Below are 22743 nucleotides of genomic sequence, written 5' to 3'. Positions count from 1 at the left end.
ACAAACCAATGTTTCCAACCAGAGACTATTATTTGCTCAGGCTGCTGAAAGTCCAGATTCTGTTGTGCCGTTGTCAGTCGACCTCCTAGCTGGCTCTGACAGTGCTAGCGGGTCATTCTGATGCAGTTGCTATGTTTAGCTGCAATCTCTGAAATAGAAAAGCCACCCAATAAGATTACTGGTTGAGCAATTTCATACTTTACATTGTAGGTTTCAAAAAATTTTCACTCCAGAAAAGTGTTTAGGAATTAATGTTACTTAAAGGTCCTCCTATATATGCAAACCACGGGCCCAGTCTCGTACTCCCACAGTTAAAAGTTAAACACATTAAAAGTTAAATTAAATTAAATTAAAAATTAAACGCAAATTGCAAGTCATTGCAAATGAAAGACATTAGCAACGAATAATCATTTGCTTTTTGTTTCAGTTTGTTCCCTCAGTGCCTGTGGCCTCTCTCAGATACAAGAATGTTTCTCCTATGAGTCAGTTTCACAATATTGACCATGATCCTTTAACCAATCTGAGACTTTATATAGCAATGTGCAACTCCCTCACTGAGCACTCCTGGGTGAACAGCCGCAGTGAGCACTCCAGTCACACAGAAGAGATTGCACTGTATCTGTAAAAACAGATAGTTTTGTGCCTTCTAGGTGACAATTGCTTTCTTTACTTGGTGGCCTCAAAGCAATCTCAAGAAGAATTATACTTAGCTGTCTTATGTGGTTGCCGTTACCATAGTATCTAAGCACCTCAAAAACTTTAATATATCTACCATCACAGCAGGCCTGAGAGGTAGGGCAGTGCTATTATCCCCATTTTACAGATAAGAAATTGAGACACAGAGAGCCTACAGGTACATCTATGCAGCCTGCAGCAGTGAGCAACCCAGCCTGGGTTGAGAGACTTGGGCTTGTGCTAGCACTCTGAAAATAGAATCCCAGGGTTGGAAGGGACCTCAGGAGGTCATCTAGTCCAACCCCCTGCTCAAAGCAGGACCATCCCTAGGCAGATTTTTGCCCCAGATCCTTAAATGACCCCCTCAAGGATTGAATTTATAATGCTGGGTTTAGCAGGCCCATGCTCAAATCACTGAGCTATCCCTCCCCCCTGCAAAGAGAGCTCCCCCAGCTTAGGCTGGAGCTTGGACTCTGAAGCTTAAGGACGCAAACCTGTCTCTCGGCTCCGGCTGGGAGGCTCGTTGCCACAGGCTATATAGACATACCCTTAAGTGACTTGTCCAAGGCCATCCAGCAAGTCTGTGGCAGAGCAGGCAATTGAAGCTGAGTCTCTCAAGTCCCCAGCTAGCACTGGACCATTCTTCCTATCACAGCAATGGATAACAATCCCAGTTCCACACCAGCACTAACACGTCTCTCTCCCCGTCAAACTCCTTTCCCTGGAACTTTATTACTGGGGGAGGGGCCGGCGGGTATTTTTTTAATTAAGGAGAAAGAGAGCCCTTTGAGGACATTCATGAAATGACAGCCAGGCTGGAACTCTGCGTTTTAATAACAGAATTTCAAACAGATGTTAAAGACTTTTGACTTAGGAAACTTTTTGAGGTTATTGGGTTTTTTTAATTAAAATACAGTATAGCAGGAGCTGTCATTTCTGCTCCTGCTCTTCCCTGCCAATATGCTCTGGTTGTAAATGTTTTGTCAGTTACATCTAGGGAGGGAAGGGGTAAAGTCAATCTTCCAGTCTAGTGGACTGTGCTTTCTTATTATTAATTTTAGTAAAAATATTCAAATTGAGACCTGGCATAAATGAGGTTTTTTTTAAAGGCAACCCATGTCATTTCTCTGGGATCCATCCCCTCTACACACACCAGATATATGACAGGTCATTAAGCACCCAGTATAACTTTGGAATGATCTCTCTCTTGCTTCTCCAATGAACTACAATTAAAAAACAGAAGAAAGCTAAACAGATGAGGCAGTTGCAGTAACAAGTCATCTGGTGAATACATTTTAACAACTGAGTGGGCTTGTGTGGCTCTTATGGGCTCTGGTTGCTACATCTCTAGGCACTCTTTCCACTCCCTTCCCTCTCCCCCATTGCAGTGGAGAATTTCCTCTTCCCCACTGAGAAGCAAACTAAATTTGTAATGTATCTGCATGAGCCCTAGGCAACTTCAGACTAAAATCTGTTGGTTTGTGCTTCATTTTGGAATCAAGCTTACCTCTGTACCACACACTCTTGGTGCTATTAATAGTCCCATGCAGGGGAGCCTGAAGAGCTCAGGCAGGCAGTCATACTGTAGGCTATGCAGTCTTTGGGTAAAATACTGGCCCCATTGAAGTCAATAGCAAAACTTTAGTAGAAAAAAGATTTCGCCGTTTTAATCTACTTCACTGGTCCAGATCCAACCCAGCTCGGAAGTGACTGGAAGTTGTTACCATCTGGTGGCTGTTCTGTCTCCTCTGGTAAATGAGTCTGCGGTCTCCATTTAGTTCCTAGTGTCCAGATGTCTACGTCACAGGACAACCATCACAATTACCCTGGCTGGCAATCTGAGTCGGGAGGCCAAGGAGTGAATGGGCATGGAAAAGAGAGTAGCCTTTTGTCTTTAGAGGTGACCTTTGCAGTTCAGGGTAGAGTACTGAGGGGAGGTTTGCTGTGCTGCTACTCATGCTGTTCCTGTTCTGCTGACCGAGAACTTCGGTCTCCGTGGTACCAAATTCATACAAAACAATTTTTAAAAGGAAATAAAATGACCCCATCATGGTTTTTGCTGAAATTGGGGTGTTAGCCACTATGACATGGCCAAAATAAAGTACAGAATATTACATTATATCCCTGCCTAAATCCCCTCCTCTAGCACCTGTTAGATACTGCTACAGATGGGCCTGAACTGGAACCCCAGATGCAAATACCAGCAGGGGAGACATTCAGATCCAAATCCCAACCTGATGCATCAAACCAGGGCAGCCCAAACTACCACATCAAGTCTAGACACAGCTGGACACTGGAAAAATTCCAGTTTGGATGCAAACTCTGTAATTTAGACCCATCTCAACATGTGCTGTTCTTCTCTTCCTGTGCTAAAACTTGGGAGATGTAATGTTGTTGTATGCTGATAAACAGCTGCTGGGCTCCACTCCAGGGATGACTGCATTTCTGAGTGAGATATGGTGGAGGAAGTGCTTTCTGTGTCTACTCTATGGGACATGTCCCTTTGAACATACCTGCCCGAAAGCTAGGGTCAGATTTTCCAAAGTGCCTAAGGGAATTGGCCAGATTTCCAGAAGCCCTCCGCATTCCCCCAACATGCTGAACCCCTTTGAAAATCTGCACCCTTCTTCTTGGTTCCTAACTGGGAGCTGAGCACTTTTAAAAATCTAGTCCTTCTGGTGCAAAGTAAAAAGACTCCAAGCCCCACAGCAATATTGTTCTGCCTTAACCTTCCCTTCCCTTGGATATAGAGTGCTGTGGGGCATCCGCCAAGAGAACATCATACAGGAACATGAATAAATAAAATACAAATGAGTAACCTAAAGCCCAGATCTCTTCCCTTCACTCTTCATGCTCCCATGGCCCCCAATCTGCCTTTCTTTCTACATCCTTCCTGTAACACGACGGAGGATAGCGGTGCCAGCCAACTCCTCTTAGCAGCTCCTGTGCCATACTCTGCGAGGTATGAGTCACAGCCCTACAGAGCAAGGAGGCAGACAGCAATGCACAAAGACTAGCCAGGTGATGTCCATTCAGCAGCAGTAGAAGGCAGTTTCCCAAGTGATGAAGGCAGAGGCAGTGGGGCAGGTGCCACGGTCTATTGCTGGAAGGACCCTTTGTAGTTTACTGAATCCCTGCTCAAGCAGGAAACAGCAGAACTCTAGAGTGAAAGGTACCCACATGACCGATGTGGTGGCCAGGCCTATGATTCTGTGGTTGTAGAAGTCTCTGCCATCATTACCCATTCCACATCCTGTAGCCGTGTGGACTTCATGGTCACAAGCAGGCATAGAGCCCTACCACGAGATCTGTGAGATAATCTTTACTAGTTGTACCACTATTAAGATCTTCATCCTCTGTGTGCATTCACTCCAGGCAGAGCAGAAACATATTCATATACAGTACTTGAGACAGACAGAAATATATAAACACCAGCCATCATATTGCAACTGCCTCATAACTGTGATGTAATGTGACACATAAATCATTGAATTATAGAGCCAGAGCCTTTCTTGTTATCAATTTCCTTTGAGCTGCTCTGGTGGCCTAATGGGGCAGGAAAGCCACCAGCTTCCCCCAGCTCGTGATTCCCACCACATGGGGGAGTTCTCAGCTGATACAAAGCCAGTGTAGCTGGCTGCTGTGCCACACATCCTGTAGTCACCAGTGAAGGGGGCATGTCAGGAGCAGGAAACCAGGGGAGGGAGCATGACCAGAGCACTACTACCTGCCAGCAATCCACAGGTGGTCCTAGTTAGCTTGCCTACTTTAGATCAGCTCCTACAGTATGCCAGAGCCTGGGTCATTGTATGACTGGATAATACCACCTAACTCACAGATAACATATTTCATCCATAGATTTCTCAGCACTTTTCAAAGAAGGTCAATATTATTATCCCCATTTTACAGAAGAGGAAACCAAGGCACATCCAGGGAAGTGACTTGCTTACGGTCACCCACCAGCAGAGCTAGGACCGGCTCTCCTGAGTCTGGACTAGTGCTCTACCCACAAGGCCATACTACCTCCCGATTTAGCTCACTCACTTCTACCCCAAGCAGTGTTTTGAGCCCTAGTCAGGGAGCTGTTCCAGAGACTCCATGAAGTCCAGTAGGAACAGCACTATTGCTATTCCTTTTACATGGAAGGTGCTCAGATACTATGGTGATGGGCAGTCATATAAAACCATAAGATAGACAGACAGACAGATCGATCTATGGCTTTGACCTTCCCCTCCTCTGCACCTACCAAATACAGCACAGAGTCTAGCCCGTGCGCTAGAGATGAAAAAGACCTGTTAGCTCATACAGTGCTAGTGCAGGGCTTTTCCATTCTGAATATTTCATGGCGTTGTCCAATGTTGGAGTAGTTGTAAATGCAAAAAGAAAGGTTGCAAGTAAACCATGTTTTATAGAAGTCCCTTTGCAAACTTCTAGAGTAAGGAAACGATTGGAAGACATTTAAAATGTAATTATTTTATAATTGTACTTAGTCTTTTAATCTCTGCTCTTTGATTTGACATGTTATGTTGCTATCAGCAGTCATTTCCTTCACTCCTTTACAGACCAAAAAAAAAAGAGAAGAATCACATAAACCAATACAGAATGTCTGGTTGTTAAGGGAATACATGCAATTTTAAAGCAGTAAATGTGAAATCTGTGTAAACTTCATTTCACTGAAATGTAACTTTCATATTTTCAATACACATTGTGCATGATTAAGCCGATTATCTGAACCAAGCTCCAGTGGATACATTCATTTAACTCCTGTAGTGTTATCGCATTAGGAAGTTCTCTCTTTCGGATATTCAATCTCTGGTCATTTTACCTTTAAGTTTTCGATGTGTGTTAATGGGAAAGTGAAATCCTGATTCTAATCCCAGGTAAGTATTCTACAAACAATAGCAAAACAGATGGGATTAGGAAAAAAAACAAACACACTATGACATTGCTCTTGTTAATAAAATAAAATAAGAAAATAAAATTTAAAACACAGAACAAATGAATAGACTGGGGCTAAGATGCTGTTAAAGCCCTGAGCTTGTAAGAAACTTCCTTAAAGGCAATTTTAAATGCATTTAGCTCAGACTGCAAATTAATCTTCTTACCACTAAATCAGTCTCTCTCCTGTCAGGTTGTGATCTGAGAAACTTCTGCTGCTCTCCGACATTCTGCCAGTCACACTGGCACTGTAATGAAAGCTCCTCTCCTCTCTGATGCTTGTGCGCAGCCACTCACCTTTGGGAAGGAGGGGAGGCACTCTCAAGACTCACTACCTAGCAGGAATTAACTCTGAGCATGCTGAATGCTTCCAACCTGGACTGCTTGATGACGCTGGGTAGAACAGACTACAGTCCTCCAGACAGCAATATCAGGTACTATCCAAGAAAGTCACTATTATTGTAAAAGGCTAATGCCAGACATAAAAGTTAGGGCATGGGGAGGGGTCAAGAGGGGAAGAATTGGACCCCATGTTGAAAATATCGGCTCTATTTGTTTAAATCCAGACTAGGTTTTGATTGTACATAGCAGCTTTCATAATCAACTTGAGGTGCTTTACACTGATGAGTTAGAGACCAGCTGTCCAGGGACTATAAACCAGCACAGCAGCCAGTATGTGCTCAACCATAGCTCACCTTGTAAATAAAGGACCAGATTCAACCCCGGTGTAAGTCGGCCACACTGGAGGAGGATGTGGCTCTATCACAGGGAGAATTTGAAAGTGGAAGGCAGCTTGAGTGAAAGTGATCATGAAATGATATCATTCACGATTCTAAGGGAGAACAGCAAAATAAAAACAATGGGTTTCAAGAAGGTGACTTTAGCAAACTCAGGGAGTTGGTAGGTAATATCCCATGGAAAGCAAGTCTAAGGGGAAAAACAACTGAAGACAGTTGGCAGTTTTTCAAAGAGACATTATTAAGGGCACAAGAGCAAAGGAAAGATAGGAAGTCTGGCAAGAGACCACCCTGGCTTAACCAGGAGATCTTCAATGATCTAAAAAAAATAAAAAAGAGTCCTACAAAAAGTGGAAACTAAGTCAAATTACAAAAGATGAATATAAACAAACAACACAAGTATGTGGGGACAAAATTAGAAAGGCCAAGGCACAAAACGAGATCAAACTAGCTAGGAACTTAAAGGGTAGCAAGAAAACATTCTATAAATACATAAGAAGCAAGAGGAAGACCCAGGGACGGGGTAGGTCTGTTACTCAATAACAGAAAATGTGGAAATGGAAGAGAGTGCTCAATGACTTCTTTGTTTCAGTTTTCACCAAGAAGGTTGGTGATGATTGAACATCTAACATAGTGAATGCCAGTGAAAATGAGGTAGGATCAGAAGATGCTAAAATAGGAAAAGAACAAGTTAAAAATTACTTAGACAAATTAGATGTCTTCAAGTCACCAGAGCCTGATGAAATGCATCCTAGAGTACTCAAGAAGTCACAACTTGACTGAGACGATGTCTGAGCCTAGCAATTATCTTTGAAAAGTCATGGAAGATGGGAAAGATTCCAGAAGACTAGAAAAGGGCAAATATAGTGCCATCTATAAAAATGGAAATAAGGAAACCCAAGTGAATTACAAATCAGTCAGCATAACTCTGTACCTCAGAAAAATAAAGGAAAAATAATTAAGAAACCTTTGCAAATCATAGAAGATAAAAGATGATAAGTTAAAGTGCAGCTGGATTTGTACAGAACAGATTGTGTCCACACCAGCTGATAGTTTCTTGAACAGGGTAATAAGCTTCATGGATGGGGAAAAGTGGTAGACGTGGTATATCTTGACTTAGTAAACTTTTGATTACTGCTTGCATGATCTTCTCATAAACCACTAGAGAGATCACCTAGATGGAGCTACTATAAGGTGGGTGCAAAACTGTTGGAAATCCATTCCGCAGAGAGTAGTTATCAGTGGTCACAGTCATGCTTGGTAGAACATAACGAGTGGGGTCCACAGGCATAGTCTGGGTCCAGTTCTGTTCAATGTCTTCATCAATGATTTAGATAATGGCATATGAGGTACCCTTATAAAATTTGCGGATACCAATCGGGAGGGGTTGAAAGTGCTTTGGAGGATAGGATTAAAATTCAAAATGATCTGGACAAACTGGAGAAATGTCTGAAGAATATGGGAATACAATTCAATGAAGGACAAATGCAAAGTATACTCCATTTAAGAAGGAACAATCGGTTGCACACATACAAAATGGGAAATGATGTCTAGGAGGATACTGCAGAAAGGATCTGGGGTCATAGTGAAACCACAAGCAAAATGAGTCAACAGTATAGGTCTGTACCAAAATAGCATAATATCATCATAAGCTGCGGTGGCGTGTATGCGGGAGTGTTGTAAGCAAGTACGCTGAGAAAGTAACTTCTTCCCGCTTCTACTCTGCACTGAGATTAGGCCTCACTGGTATATCTGTGCCTGAAGTTCTGGGGTGCCTATTTAGGTGACGTACAATGGAGAGAGTCGCAGAGAAGAGCGACCAAAATTGATCTGAAAGGTTAGTACAATACATGACCTATGAGGAAGATTTGAAGAAAAAATGGGTTTTGTTGAGTCTGGAAGAGAGAAGAACCGAGATAGAGAGATATATCTACAGCTTTCAAGTATATGAAAGGTTGTGTCTAGCAAAGAGGATAGGAGAACAACACTGTTTTTCTTAAACGCGTCTGAGGATAGGAACACAGTAAGCAATGAGGCTTAAATTGCAAGCACACGAAAGGTTTAGGTTGGAACATTGAGAAACCTTACTAACTGTCAGGGAAGTGCATTAAGCACTATGGAATAAATTGCCTAGCGGAGGTTTGTGGTAAATCCTAGCTACTTGGAGATTCTTAAGAGGCAGGTTAGACAAAACCCCCTGTCAGGGATGGTCTAGATCAGGGATCGGGCAACCAAGTCTCATTTTTCACTCTAATTTAAGAGTTTTGCGTGCCAGTAACACATTTAACATTTTTAGAAGGTCTCTTTCTATAAGTCTATAATATATAACTAAACTATTGTTGTATGTAAAGTAAATAAGGTTTTTAAAATGTTTAAGAAGCTTCATTTAAAATTAAATTAAAATGCAGATCCCCCCAGACTGTTGGCCAAGACCCGGGCAGCGTGAGTGCCACTGAAAATCAGCTCATGTGCAGCCTTTGGCACGTGTGCCATAGGTTGCCTACCCCTAGTCTAGATAATACTTAGTCCTGCCAGGATTGCAGGGGACTGCACTATATGACCTCTCAAGGTCCCTTCCAGTCCCTGATTTTATGATTGTTTTCACCTCAGCTTGATTTTACCCCAGAAATTTCAGAAATTTGCCCTTCCTTGCAGCCACATCTGGGGTTCATTCTCTCTCTCTTTCTCTCTCTCTCTTTTCCCCACATTGCCCTGCTGCCACGGTGCCTCAGCCCTGAGCTTGAAGGATCACTTTCAGGGTGGATTTCTTTCTTTTTTGCCCTCTCTGCTAAGACTGCCAATGAGGGTGCCAGGTGTGTAGGGAAACTGGCAGTGCGGGTGCTTAGAGATAAACTCATTGCAGAGGGATATCTGGGAAGTCTGAGGCAAAACATGGCCCTTGTCTCTACCAAGGGAACTGATATCAGCAACTCAGCTCAAATGGGCCACTAAACACTTTCATCGACCTCGGTCAGATTTGAGCTAGTGACCTAATGGTGACAGAACTCTGCGCCATCATTACTAATCTGGGGTCTTAATTTCTTCCGGAACAGCCCCTAGAACTGTGCAGAAAGTGTCTCATATCTCAGGGGCAGGACACTTGCTCTGATGCTACCGCATGCTCTCACTAACCTCCCCTCGCAGCTCTGCAGTGCTTGATAAGCACAGGGTAAAGTGGGGCATGAAGACATCCACTCTGCAAATCAGAATGTAACCGACTAAACCATAGCAATGTTCATTTTAAATAGAGCTTTGCAAACATCATAGCAACTCAGGCAGGGTTTTCTGATTGGAAGAATCACAATGATGATTCCAAGATGGTGTGAGAAAACAGCCTCATTCCCTCATTGCCCCGAACCTGTGCTGCATTTTCGCATTTTCCCTTTTTACCTGCCCGCTGTCCTGAAGCATAGAAATATTAAACCAGGCAGAAATTTCATTTGATTCCTAATATAACAGTCAAAATTCCTTTCCCTCCCATTTTCTGTAATTTATGCCATATAATCCATGTGTGTAATGGAGAGCAGAATCTGGACCCTTTTCATATTATTCAATCTCTGGAAAACACTTTGGGATACACTTGTAGGGAGGACACTGTTCAAAGGATCATTGCGTCACACTATGCGGATGTGACCTTCATCAGAGGTTATTTTGACTCTTCCTGCATTCCTTTTTCCATTCCCTGTTGTGCAGCGCAACGTTAGGCAAGCCAGCCAGGAATCATGCTTCACTGATTAGCGCTTAACTAAGCTATGGAAATGGAAAAGCTGGGTTAGAAACAGGGAGGAAACTCAGTTTGTGAGAGCCAAGAAATGTCAGCATACAAAGGTGTTCACCAGAAGGGCTGCAGTTTGTTGAAAAAGGACCTCTACACCTTGTAAAGCAAAATAGGGTTGATTTCCTTTTCAACCTCTTGCAAATCCCATCTCTTCTTTGCATCCTCTACCCACCCAATAAGCCATAAAACAAAGAGATTCTGATTCATGGTCTCACTGCTAGACCTGCCTGGACTGAACTTCTAAGAGCATGTTCTATAAATGTTGTCGTGGACACTAGGTTGGAATTACTTAAAAGGCCACATCAGAAAAACGACCGTTACAGTGGGCCCCTTTGCTGAGGGCTTTACCAAAGAAGCCAAAGCCTAAAAGGACCAAAGAAGGCCCTAGGACTCTGGGAGAGCCTGGGAGAGCTGGACTTTTGCAGGGCACAGTATGCGTTTTCAAGGGAAACTTTGTGAGTGGCATTTTTGTTGAACTACAAATAACTCTTCGCAGGGCCCCATGTAACCCAGGAGGGAAGCCTGCCCCACACCACTGCCACCCCCAGAACCCAAACAGCAGCTGGCTTGCCACACCTATGTGGGTGGTGGGGAGCAATTTCTGCAGAGTTTCTTCCTCTTGATGCTTGTACAGTCCCACCAGCTGAGGAAGAAGGGCCTATTACAAGAGCTTAGATGGCATCCCAGAGCATCTGGAGAACCCCTAAATCTATGGGAGCCAGGCAGAGCTCTGCAATGAGGGTGAAATCAGTCCCTACTTGCTTTTAACACGCTGCAGAGTCTTACGCAGTGCTGCAGACTACTGAAAGCAGCAGCCTTGGTGGTTTCTGAAGAGACAGCAGGAGTGGGAACAATGCACAGTCAGTCAGTCTGTCTGTCTAGGTGGGGATTTAACATGGGAAAGAAAATCAGCCCTCTGGAAGCGTACAGCCAAGGTCTCATGCCTGCCACTACCACAAGGGGTAGATGTTTTGTGCTGTTAAATCTCTGGCCATGAGAAAGCCTTACAGTCGGGGCTGGTGTAAGCTCAATGGCAGGCGCAGCAGGAGGTCTCAAGCTAAGTTAAAAAAAAATCAACATGAAATCATGTAAGATTTATTAAGAAAAGAGAAGACAGCAATCACAGCAGAGAGCAAAGGGCTTTTGCCGGGAGCACTAACCATAATTGTGAGATGCAGCGAATCCAGAGTACACATGGCATTTTAACCTCAACATGGGTGTGGTATAGGAGGGATGAGGTCGGCCACTGAAGTCCTGCAGTGTAACACAGCATATTCAGTAGCTTTTCCCTGCAGCTTTCAAACTAACCGACTCACACTGTGCTTATAACATGTCCTGCTTCTGACAATCCCAGGTCCCCTGAGGCTAGAAGAGGGACTGGCAGGTAGAGAAGGCAGAGTTTCAAAGCAGGTAGCTGGATTAGAAACGAGGCTTTGGGTAATTAGGCAGAAAAACTATTGGTGTGGGCTTGAAGCAGCACAAATGCCCGTGGCACCACTAGGGTTTTTAGCTAGTGGAGGAGAGCAATGGTGCTGGCTATTCAGGTGAGAGGCAACAGATCTACACTTCATTGTCCCATAAGCCTCTCTTTTCTATATGTAATTACCTCTGTCTGTCTGCTGCCCCCCTCCCCCATCACTGCATCTGCTTCCCTCAACCTGCACTTATTATTATATGGAGATATACCTATCTCATAGAGCTGGAAGGGACCTTGAAAGGTCATTGAGTCCAGTCCCCTGCCTTCACAGCAGGACCAAGTGCTGTCCCTAACGGATTTTTGCCCCAGATCCCTAAATGTTCCCCTCAAGGATTGAACTCACAACCCTGGGTTTTGCAGGCCAATAATCAAACCACTCAATATGGGGCCTTCCCATGCTCCCTTTGTACCTGCACCTTGAACTGAATACTCACCTTGTCTGATACCTTTGCATCCAGCTATACCTCCCCCTTATAATACTGTACCCTGCACCTGTTCTCCCATGGTCACCTTGCCACTCTGAGCCAGCCACCACATCAGTGCTGTCCAGAACAGGCACATCTGAATCTGGTCACAAAGACACTGGGTTTATCATGGGGGAGAGAACCCAAGAACTTCAGCAATAAAACCATAGCCTCTGTCACTTGAGATGAAGAAGAATCCTACAGGTGGTAAGTTGCAGGCAATTATATTCAGTGGGGCCAGCCACTAGATGGAGACATGATCACCCATTAAGCTAGTGCTTTATATTGCAATCCACAGCAATAGGATGGAGGTTTGGGGTGCCATTCCTCCTTAACCCTAACAAAAACAAGCACCAAAACCCCTTCTAGTTATGCCAGGTTGTAGAGGCAGGCCAACAGTTACCCTCTGGGTCTTCCACTGCTAACTCACCAAAGTTTCCAGCAAACCATCTTCCCCCAAACAGAGTAACGGCATAAATGTCTGAAACAACCCCCTCAGCAGCTTTGCAGCTGTTATGCAAATTCAGCCTGTTCCTCTGCCTTGACTAATGGAGCCTAGATCAAAAGAACATTTAAGGACAGAGGTCTCAACAATGGAAAAGAATTAACTTTCAAAGAGACAATGAGAGGGGGAGTGCTGGAGCCTTGAACATGGCTGTTGCTGATTCACTTCAAAAAAGGTTTGTTTTCAGTGAGCATGGAAAAAGCCTGAGATGTTTGTTTAACCAGGATAAAAATGTCCTTTCAGCAGTTTCTGAACATAAAATGGAATTCAAAGGAACTGGCTTATTGAAACATGATGGTGCTTGGTCTGAACATTTGCATTTTTCCCCTAAAAAAAAGGGAAAATAATCCTGTTTCTTTACATGTTACGTCTAGTGTTTGGGCGAATTGAGCACTAGTGAAGGGTACCCAGAATGACAGCCCCAGAGACTGAACTTCTGGTTCTTTACAGTACTCACAAAGCACAAGATCATTTCTCCTCTTCTGGTCAGGAGGGCGAGGAGAGCAGCTCAGCCTCCATTTCACTTGTTGTTAGAATGAAACTTATTTACTACTGTAGTGCCTAGGAACCAATCAAGACTGGGCCCTGTTGTCAAGGTCTCAGGTGAGACTGGCAAGTTAGTGGACAGTGGTTTGTTTTTGTGACGTGGGATGACTAAGTATAGCCACAATATCACCTGCAGCTCACGCGCACACGCACACACACACACACACACACACAAACACAAAATCGCCATGACAACAACTTTGGATCAATACTGACCCAAAATGGATTTGAACTGGCAACTGAGAATAATCTCAGAATAATAGCTGGTGACCCTTCTTCTACACTAGACAAATGCAGTTTGCATGTGACTGAGTCCTTTATACCTCTCTTGCTGGTTCAGGCTGGTGGGTTTCCAGCAAATAACAGAGGTGCTGCTGTGTAAAAGCTCTTCTAATTTCATATATGTAGAGCAACAGCAGGAGCTAATAACATAACAGACTTATACAGCTCCTTTCATCCAGAAGGATTCCCAAGCACTTCGGGGGATCAGAGAGCTACTTGAACATGTAGGGAGAATTCATGCATGCAGAATCTAACTACCAAGTTATAGTCTGCCCAGAACTCTTAGATATAACTCCTCTTTGACTTGTCTTTATTTATTTTCTGAGCATTTTTCTCCTGGGAAAAGTACTATTGAGTCCTCTTTGATATTCTGCCAAAGCGCAAAGTAGCATTTTTCAAAAGAGGCTATCAAAGTGCTTTACAAATAATTAATGAAGCCTCACAACAAGTGGCAAACACAGACACATAGGGTATGTCTATACAGGGATAAAAAACCCACAGCTGGCCCAGGACAGCTGACTCGTTCTTGCAGGGCTCAGGCTCCAGGGTTGAAAAATCATTGTGTAGATGTTTGGGGTTGGACAGGATCCTGAGTTCTGGGACTCTGCGAGGGTGGAAGCTACAGTAATGTCCCACTACTCTAGTAACCAACATCTTGTAGATCACTAAGAGCACAACATTTTGAGTGCTTCCTGGGTTCTCCTCCAGCAGAAGGTTATACATTTCTGATAGGGTTTAATTTACCTTGACTCCAGGCCCATTAACCTTTGGTTGGTAAGAATGCTTCATATGGGCTGTGAGTGGCATTTAAAGAGGTTATATCTGTGCGCTATAAATAAATTAGGTAGGGCTAGTGGATAAATCTACAGTCTCGCCTTTGAAGCCACAACTTAATCCACTCATGGTTATAAACTGAGCAAGCCTCCGTAGTGGCCTCACTGCCTATGACCATAGGTGTATATAACAAGCAAAATGCACTCTTGTAAGAATTCTCACCATAGCGCTTTTGGAATCACTACAGAACATCTCAAGGCTTCTCGGACAGGATATACCAAAAGGTAGAGCTAGCAGGAGCTGCCAGGAGGGCTCACTTTTTACACAGAGTTGGTCATCAGCATATTGGATATGTGTGTTCATGTAAATACAGAAGGAGGGGCTGCCTACATCCTGGATTTCACTATGTCATCCTTACAAATAAGTCCTTGAAGTTGGCACATATTCCATCACTCAAAGGCTAACATCTGAGAGACAAGGTAGGTAAGGCAATATCTTTTATAGGACCTGCTGTTGCTGGTGAAAGAGACAAGCTTTTGAGCTACACAAAGCTCTTCTTCACCAACAGAAGTTGGACCAATAAAAGATATTACCTCATCCACCTTGACTCTCTATTATCCTGGGATCAACGCAGCTACAGCAAACAACATCTGAGAGACTAATGGGATCTTTCCAAGTCGCCCTAGGGAGTGAGATTATAGCAACTCACCAGCATCATGTTCTGCTGTAATATAATGAGACTTCATCACAATATTATATCTCAGGTAGCTGCAAAATGAGGGGGATAGATCTGAAACCAATGGAGTTGGCAAAGAGTATCTAAGGCTCTTTAGTACAAGATATTCATTTTTGGTAACTTCACTGAAAATGCCAACAACATAGGTATTTGGCACCAATGGCAACATCTTCACCTCTGAGCCAGAGCCCCACAGCAATATACCCAATGCAGAGGTTGTAGTGCAAGATGGGGGAAAGCACTGCCTATTTGGGGTCCCTTTCTTCAGCAACATGGTAGGTGCAGATTGGCTGTGCTAGTAAATTTTAATGATGATTTTGCAAGGCTAGTTATGACTTATTATCCCCATTTTACAGATAGGAAAAAGAGGCACAGAGATTGAATGGGTCAAAGTCACACAATAAGTCACCAACAGAGGCAGCACTGGAACCCAGGACCCTGGCACGCCTCCTGTGTTCTAACCATACCACATAGAATTGAGGTGGGTGAATAACTTGTAAGTAATACTATATGTCTTTCATTTTACCTCTCTTTGCCTGGGAGCAGATCACAATTTTATCACATTCAAAATTAATCACCAAATTCTGGGAATGATTGTTCGTCTGTAGCTAGCTTATTGCAAGTACTTGGCTGTCAAAATCTGAGTTCTTTTAATTGAACACATACATCATCACACAGTGGGTGAAATCCTGGCTCTGTTGAAGACAATGGCAAAACTCCCATTGGCTTCAGCAGAGCCAAGATTTCACCCAGTATGTGTCTATTCCCTAACTGGATTAACACAATGTTTAGAATCAGGTTTGGGGAGTTAATACTCATGATCACAAATGCACCTTCCACAAACTCTCCTTAATATTGGCTGAAATTTGCTATTTCCCTAAATGTTCCTCCCACTAAATGCATTTGTTAGGAGGGTCATGGAGAGTGAACACAACGGGGGCACAGACAGAACCCAGATGCATTTATTTAAATATCTGATCTAATATTTGTAATGGTTGTTACCAAGCAGACCAAACATACTGGACACAATGCAGGCTGTTAGTAAGAAGAGCGGTTCTCTTTTCACTTGTCTTTACAGTGTTAGCTGAGCAATATCTTCTAACAAAAAATATGTATATCAGGATTTTTCCCTAAGGAATGTAACATCCAGTTTCCCACTGGTACATCATCTCGGTGGCATGCAGAAAGCAGTTACAGTGATTAGTGAGCAAAAATAAAATCCATGAACATACAATAGCAAAGCAGCAAATAGGAAAGTGATTAATACCTACAGATTCTAGTTTTTTTCACAGCCACCCATCCCCCAGGTTGAAATAGGATTGTGATGCTAAGCATCCCTGTATTCACACCCTACACGCTACTGTAATAATCTTTGCACAAAATATGCCTTGTGAGGTATCATCTCAAAATGAATAACTCACTGATCATAATATTCTGGTGTGATCCCTATGTACATAGTGGATATGAAGGGTTATAGATATATGCTAGAATTAGATCTTAAGTATGTCAGGTCACCAGGGGGTTGGTAGACAGGTCTGCACTATATAAAGGGCTTGTCTACACTTAAAATGTTACAGCAGCAGAGCTGCTCTGCTGTAGTCCTTTTGTGTAAGACTTTGCCTATGCGAACGGGATGGGTTCTCCCATCAGCATAGGCAATCCACCTCCCTAAGGGTTTGGCTACACTTGCAAGTTACAGTGCATTAAAGCAGCCCCGGGCACACTAGCTCACTCCCCATCCACACTAGCAAGGCACGTAGAGCGCTCTGACTCCGCAGCTAAAGCGCTCCTGGTACTCCACCTCGGCAAGAAGAATAATGTTTGCTGCGCCCCTGCTGGAGCGCTGCGGCGGCAGTATGAATGAGGTGTTGCATTACTGCACTCTGATCAACCTCTGGAAACGTCCCATAATCCCCTTAAGTCAAGTGACCACTCTTCTCATTGTTTTGAATCGCTGCAAATCGGTCTATAAAGATGGGGGGCTGAACATCAGGTGATAAGCAATTGAATGAACTGATTGCATACAATATTACCATGTTATAAGATACTATAGAATGAGGTCTTTTCTGGAGCTAATGACACACTGGTGATTACTATCATTGTGAAAGGCATGTATTAACACTATATAAGGAATTATGGATGCTCATTGATATTAGGCCATACAGACTGCTCAGACAGGCAGGAAAGTCACAGCTGTCTACCTGTCTCCTGTGTAAATTAAGCATCGTGAGACCAGAAACAATGGACGCTCCACTTACATAGAGATCAGCAGGGGGGTGGGTAGCCCACAGCAAGGGAAAAGCACCATGAGCTCATCCTGCCTCTTGAAACAAGTTCATTGCAATTTGGAAGATACAAGCAAGGACAGAAGCACTCTCTGGAATCCATCAGTAGACAGACACAAGGAAACAGAGCACTAGCAAGCTGAGAAAGATGGGTCCTTCAACCAAAAGGAGGTTGAAGTCTCTGGAACTGAATATAGATGAGAAACCTGCTTAAGCAAAAATCTTTCATGTAAGACAATGAGGGAAGCCAGCAACTTGTACTTTTGTGGAAGGTCCTGCCTGAGGGAAAGTCAGCCATGGCTGGGAGGAAAAATGACTGTTGAGAGAAACTGTCTTGAACAAAGCCCATATCTTGTTCGATTAAGTTTCAGACTTTTCAATGAGCGTTTTCACATTTATTTGCTTGTAGCCCTTACTAACTTTATTCCTTTTACTTCGCATCACTTAACCTATGTCCGATTGTTAATCCATTTATTTTTACTATAAACCACCTTCATGCTGGGTTTAAAGGGAAGAGTGTATTTACCCCCATTAAGTTAATAAGCTGTGATGTGGTTTTGTCTCTTTACAGGAGCAACAAATCTTATATTATTTTTCTGAGCCCTCCAGGAGAGGGCTGGACACTTCAGGGCACATGGTTTGGGGAAAATTTGGACTAGGGAGTGTGTTGAGGTCACCTCGATGATTGTCACCAAGGCTGGGGTCAATGCTGCTGAACCAGGGCTGCCTTGCTCACATACACTCAGAGGGTGGCCTGTGTGCTCGTAGGCTGGCTGTGAGTAGCCCAGGTTGGGAGCTACAGAAGCAAAGCATTGTGGGTGAGGGGGCAGGGTTACAGGACAAGTGGTGAGACAACCTTTCACTGGTCTGGGCTGCATACCCAAACGCCAACCAGGCCGTCACAATGGGACTGTATTTATTAAAGAAAACTGGTAACATTTGCCACATGTTGTTCTATCTGGTTCTATATAGAACCTTGTGCTTGAAGGACTTTGCTCTTCCAGGGAAATGGCTATATTACTAGATTAAGGACCTGGTAACTTAATTCTTCCATATAGCTACCCCTCAGGAAGAATACAAGAATATAGCACATTGGTTAGTCTTGCTCTCTCTCCCTACGTTCACTGCTCAGATATTACTGTGATTAATATATACTCCCAAGAAAGATGCACTTCCCACTTTCTTCACCCCATCTGCTTCCTAAAGCAATCCGCATTCCAGAAGGGTTTCTCATATCACCATTACTAGTCCATCAGAAGAGAGGATAAAGTCCAGACGACTTCAGGATTAAAGCCCCCAGTGTTGATAGTGTTTTATTGACTGTCTGTGAAGCTAATGGCTAAAAAGTAACCAACGATGAACCGCAGGAATGCAAGTGCATTAAGGAATAATCCACATTTTGAATCACTTAATAAGGCTTCTTCATTTTTAATGAGTTGTAAAGATAGGGGGAGATGAGGCTGCTCTGTTTTCCTTGACAGAGGCCTGCTGCTGGGCACTGTATTAAAAATGCTCTCTCATTCCTCCAGGAGAACTTCTCCATGGCTCTATATTAGGGTGACCAGATGTCTCTGTATTATCGGGACCATCTCAATATTAGAGGCTTTGTCTTATATATGCAACTATACCCCCTCACCTCCCCCACACTCTTAAAAAAGTGTCCTCATTTTTCACACTTGCTATCTGGTCACCCAGCTCTATACTAGGGACCATAATGAGTTAAGCTTCACCACCAGCCATTTGTCTCTATAGACCGGCCTGAGCTTGATCCAAAGAGACATCTCTCCTGAACCTTTCTGCTTGGTTCTAAATAGTGCATTGAAAGCAGGGCCGCCCAGAGGATACAGGGAGCCCAAGGCAAAGCGGGAGAGCTGCGGCACTTGTACTTACCCGGCAGCGGTCCGGATCTTCAGCAGCATTTCGGCGGTGGGGGGGCCCTTCAGTCGCTCTGCATCTTCGGCAGCACTGAAGGGCCTCCCACCGCCGAAGACCCAGACCGCCGCTGGGCCAGGGCTTGCAGGGCCTGGGGCAATTGCTCCACTTGCCCCTCCCCCCGGGCGGCCCTGACTGAAAGGGACACTCAAGTTCAGGTTTAATTTGAAAAGAGCCTCATTAGGCCTTTGCCAATGAACCAGACATCAAAAAGCACCTTTCCATTTACCCACAACCCCTGCAGAAATATACAGAGTTGGTGTTAGGGATACAGAGGGAGGAAGAGAGAGGCACTGGGGCATAGGTCCTGGATACATATGCTGCGGGGACTGCCTGCTCATTAAAGGACTGCAGGGGGGCATACATATCAGAATTATTCTCACTCTTCAGATGTCTCTTCCAGACACACCTCGCCTCTTCGCTCTAGCAGCTATTCCTAAAGCAGTCAAAATCACAGATTAAAGAAAAAGCTCTATAGTCTATGGGCTTCCTTGATGGTGAAGAAAGTGAAGTTACAGCACTGGAAAGCAGATGGCTTAAGTCACTGAGATATCCCAAAGCAGAAATATCTCTGACGGAGAGATAGACAAGCAAGCTAGGGACTCCAGAGAGAGTGGATTGTAAAAGACTCAGCAACTTGGAGAACCCTTGAGAAAAATATGGGCTTGGACCAGTGTATATTTACCAGCATTATATCAATACACCCTCTACCTTCTTAAGTTAAAGTTTTAACTGGCATTTTGAATGGGAACTTGATTTTAAAAACCCACCCCGTCTCCTAGTTCCACACAGGCACAAACTAAGTTCCGCAGGTTCCCTCAGGCCACCCTTTGGGAAAGAGATGACTGCCCATTGAACTGCAGATATTTACCTGCTAGTGCCCCCTAGAGGATGTTCTGGGGGCAGAAGGCCCCCTTGGCCAGCAAGCAATAGGACCCTATCCCTTATGAGTCAGTTTCATTCAAATGAAAAGCCATTTCTGAAAAGCTCAGTCAGGCGACTCAGGACATGCTGGAGGATATGAAATATCTGGGGAACTTTTAATCTGTAAATTATTGGTTTAATGTCCATCCTCAGTGAATAACACATTAAAGCTGTTACCATACGATGGCAGTATGGGGACCTACGTGAAAAGAGTCTCACAGTCCAGTCCTTAACAGCCATGAGCATGGGTTATATAACTGGCTTTATCAGCAGTGGGACTGGTGATTAAATGAGCATGCAGGCTGGACTAATAAGGGTTCAGGGGCCCTGGCAGCTGGTGGCGTGTTTGTATATAGGCTTACACTGTCCCCTACCCAGGCTGAATCTATCCTGTAACTAACCAGAGGCCTTCAGAACTCTCCATCTGGCATCTTTCCCTCACGCTAAGGGTATGGCTACACTTGGAAATGTGCAACGCTGGGAGTTACAGCTGTGGTCGTACAGCTGTGTAGGAACAGCGCTGCAGTGTGGCCACACTCACAGCTACCAGCGCTGCAGTGTGGCCACATTTGCAGCATTTGTAGCGCTGTTGGGAGTGGTGCATTGTGGGCAGCTATCCCAGCGTTCAAGTGGCTTGCATGTGCTTTTCAAAGAGGGGGGTGGGGTGGAGTTGACAGGGAGTGTTGGGGGACAGAGAGAGCGGATTTTTGGAGCAGACACTGTGACAGCTCCCTGCCTTGCAAGTTCAATAAGGGGGGGGGGGGGTGGAGTGTGACAGGGAGCGTCGGGGAGACAGGAGAGCGGATTTTTGGAGCAGACACTGAGCTCCCTGCCTTGCAAATTCTGGCCATTTCCCCACCCCTCTCTCAATCACTCTTAAATGGTAAAAAGGCTTCAGACCAGATAAGCAGCTTCTCCAAGGACTCCCTCCCCCCCGCCGTGCTATTGTCTCCGTCAAGCAGACAAGCTGTGAAACATTCCAAAGCCTCGCTCACATCGCTCGCTGGAGCAAAGAGGCAGCTGTGTTTGTACTCGGGAGTACCTTCCGGTTTTTCGTAGACAGGAATTCTGGGTACTCTTATACCCTGGAGGCCAATAACAGCGCTGGTGAGTGTCCACACCTGATAAGCAGCGCTGCCTCACCAGCGTTGGATTCGCTACACCCGTAGCAGACCAGGAGTACAGCCAGCGCTGCAGCCAGGGAGTTGCAGCGCTGGCTGAGCTTTGTAAGTGTGGACACTGAGTAAGTTGCAGCGCTGTAACCCCCTCACCAGCGCTGCAACTTGCAAGTGTAGCCAAGCCCTAAATTCGCTGGAAGAACTGTTGAAAAAAGGGAAAGCTCAAACTCATTGTGGCACGATCAGCCAAACTGCTGATCCCAGCACTCCAGGCAGCCTATCAAAGGCTCTGGATAAACTGGCACCTTTCATCAGGAGCAAGACCCAAGTACAGGAGGAGTCTCCAGCAAAGTGGCAGAGAGCTGGAGACAAATTTGAATGGGAAGAACAGAGCAGTTTACTGTTACTGCTCAGCATACCCTGCCCACTTTGAATTCGCTGCCCGAGTCCCCAGCCAGGCCTGCTTATCTGCCGCCTGACTTATTGAAGGTGACTAATGCCTTCTACCGCTTTCTTCCATTAAAGCAGAACCACATCTTCCAGGAACCTGAAATATTCAGGTCTACTGGAGCTGGCTTCCTGCCATGCGGCACTTTCAGAGAAACAAGGCTAATAATAGGTGATTGGGAGAGTGTTAAAAACCACAGAGCATCAGGAAAGTATGCGATACCCAGCTGATTAATGGAGCAATTGTCCTGCAGGTTAATTGTCCTAATCTGGGCATTAGAGCAGACGATTCTTTGTCTGAAAGATCTCAGCAAGCATCTGTTCTTCCAGGCAGTGCGTCTGCCACTGATCCAGTGATAGCTAAAGCAGGTTTATAAAGACCCCCTTGCTTTATCAAATACAAACGGGCTACAACAGTCCTCCTGCCAACATCGAGCCACCAGAGCACAGCACATGTTGTAAGGAATGCAAGAAGCCCTCTTCCCACTTGCCCCCTGCAAAGTTACTACATGCTGTCCTGCTCCTGGTCCTTCCAGAGATCCTGAAGGCAGTAACAAGTGTGGGAGCATGGCCCTGAGCCCAGCTCCTCATTCATAAAGTGGGCACAGGTGATTTAACCTCCATTTCAGCACCCCCTGCTCACACCCACTTGTTTTTGGGGTGCACGGCCATAACAGGCATCAATGGGAGCTGCAGGTGCTCAGCACTTCTGAAAATCAGGCTTTAGATATTTCAAAGTGGGCACCCAAAATCAGTGCCCACTGTAGAAAACGGGACTGCCAGTGCCTGCCATTGGAGCCTGGCATTGCCCGACAGCTCGGCTTGGTTCCATGTCTCCCCTCAATGCGTGCCATAATCCGTACTAGGGTGATCAGGGAGCACTTAAGGTGCTTACTCTCAGATTTCCATTTTCCTCCCATCTAGTGGGTCCCTCGAGGCCAACAAGCCTGTTCCACTCTCGTGCCTCTGAGTACCTATAAGAGGCACCTCTGACGTCAGAACACGTCCAGGTCACGTACTGCTGTATGCTGGGCGGGAAGCATTGTTTCTTCTCTTCTCTGAGTGGTGGAACAATCTCTGCAGGAGAGTTCACCACTGCTTTAGCTCGCCTTATTTTCCATCATT

The sequence above is a fragment of the Chelonoidis abingdonii genome, chromosome 8 (genome assembly GCF_003597395.2).
Source record: "Chelonoidis abingdonii isolate Lonesome George chromosome 8, CheloAbing_2.0, whole genome shotgun sequence".
NCBI lineage: Eukaryota > Metazoa > Chordata > Testudines > Testudinidae > Chelonoidis > Chelonoidis abingdonii.
The sequence above is the reverse complement of the archived record's forward strand: the minus strand, read 5'-3'. Positions refer to the sequence as shown.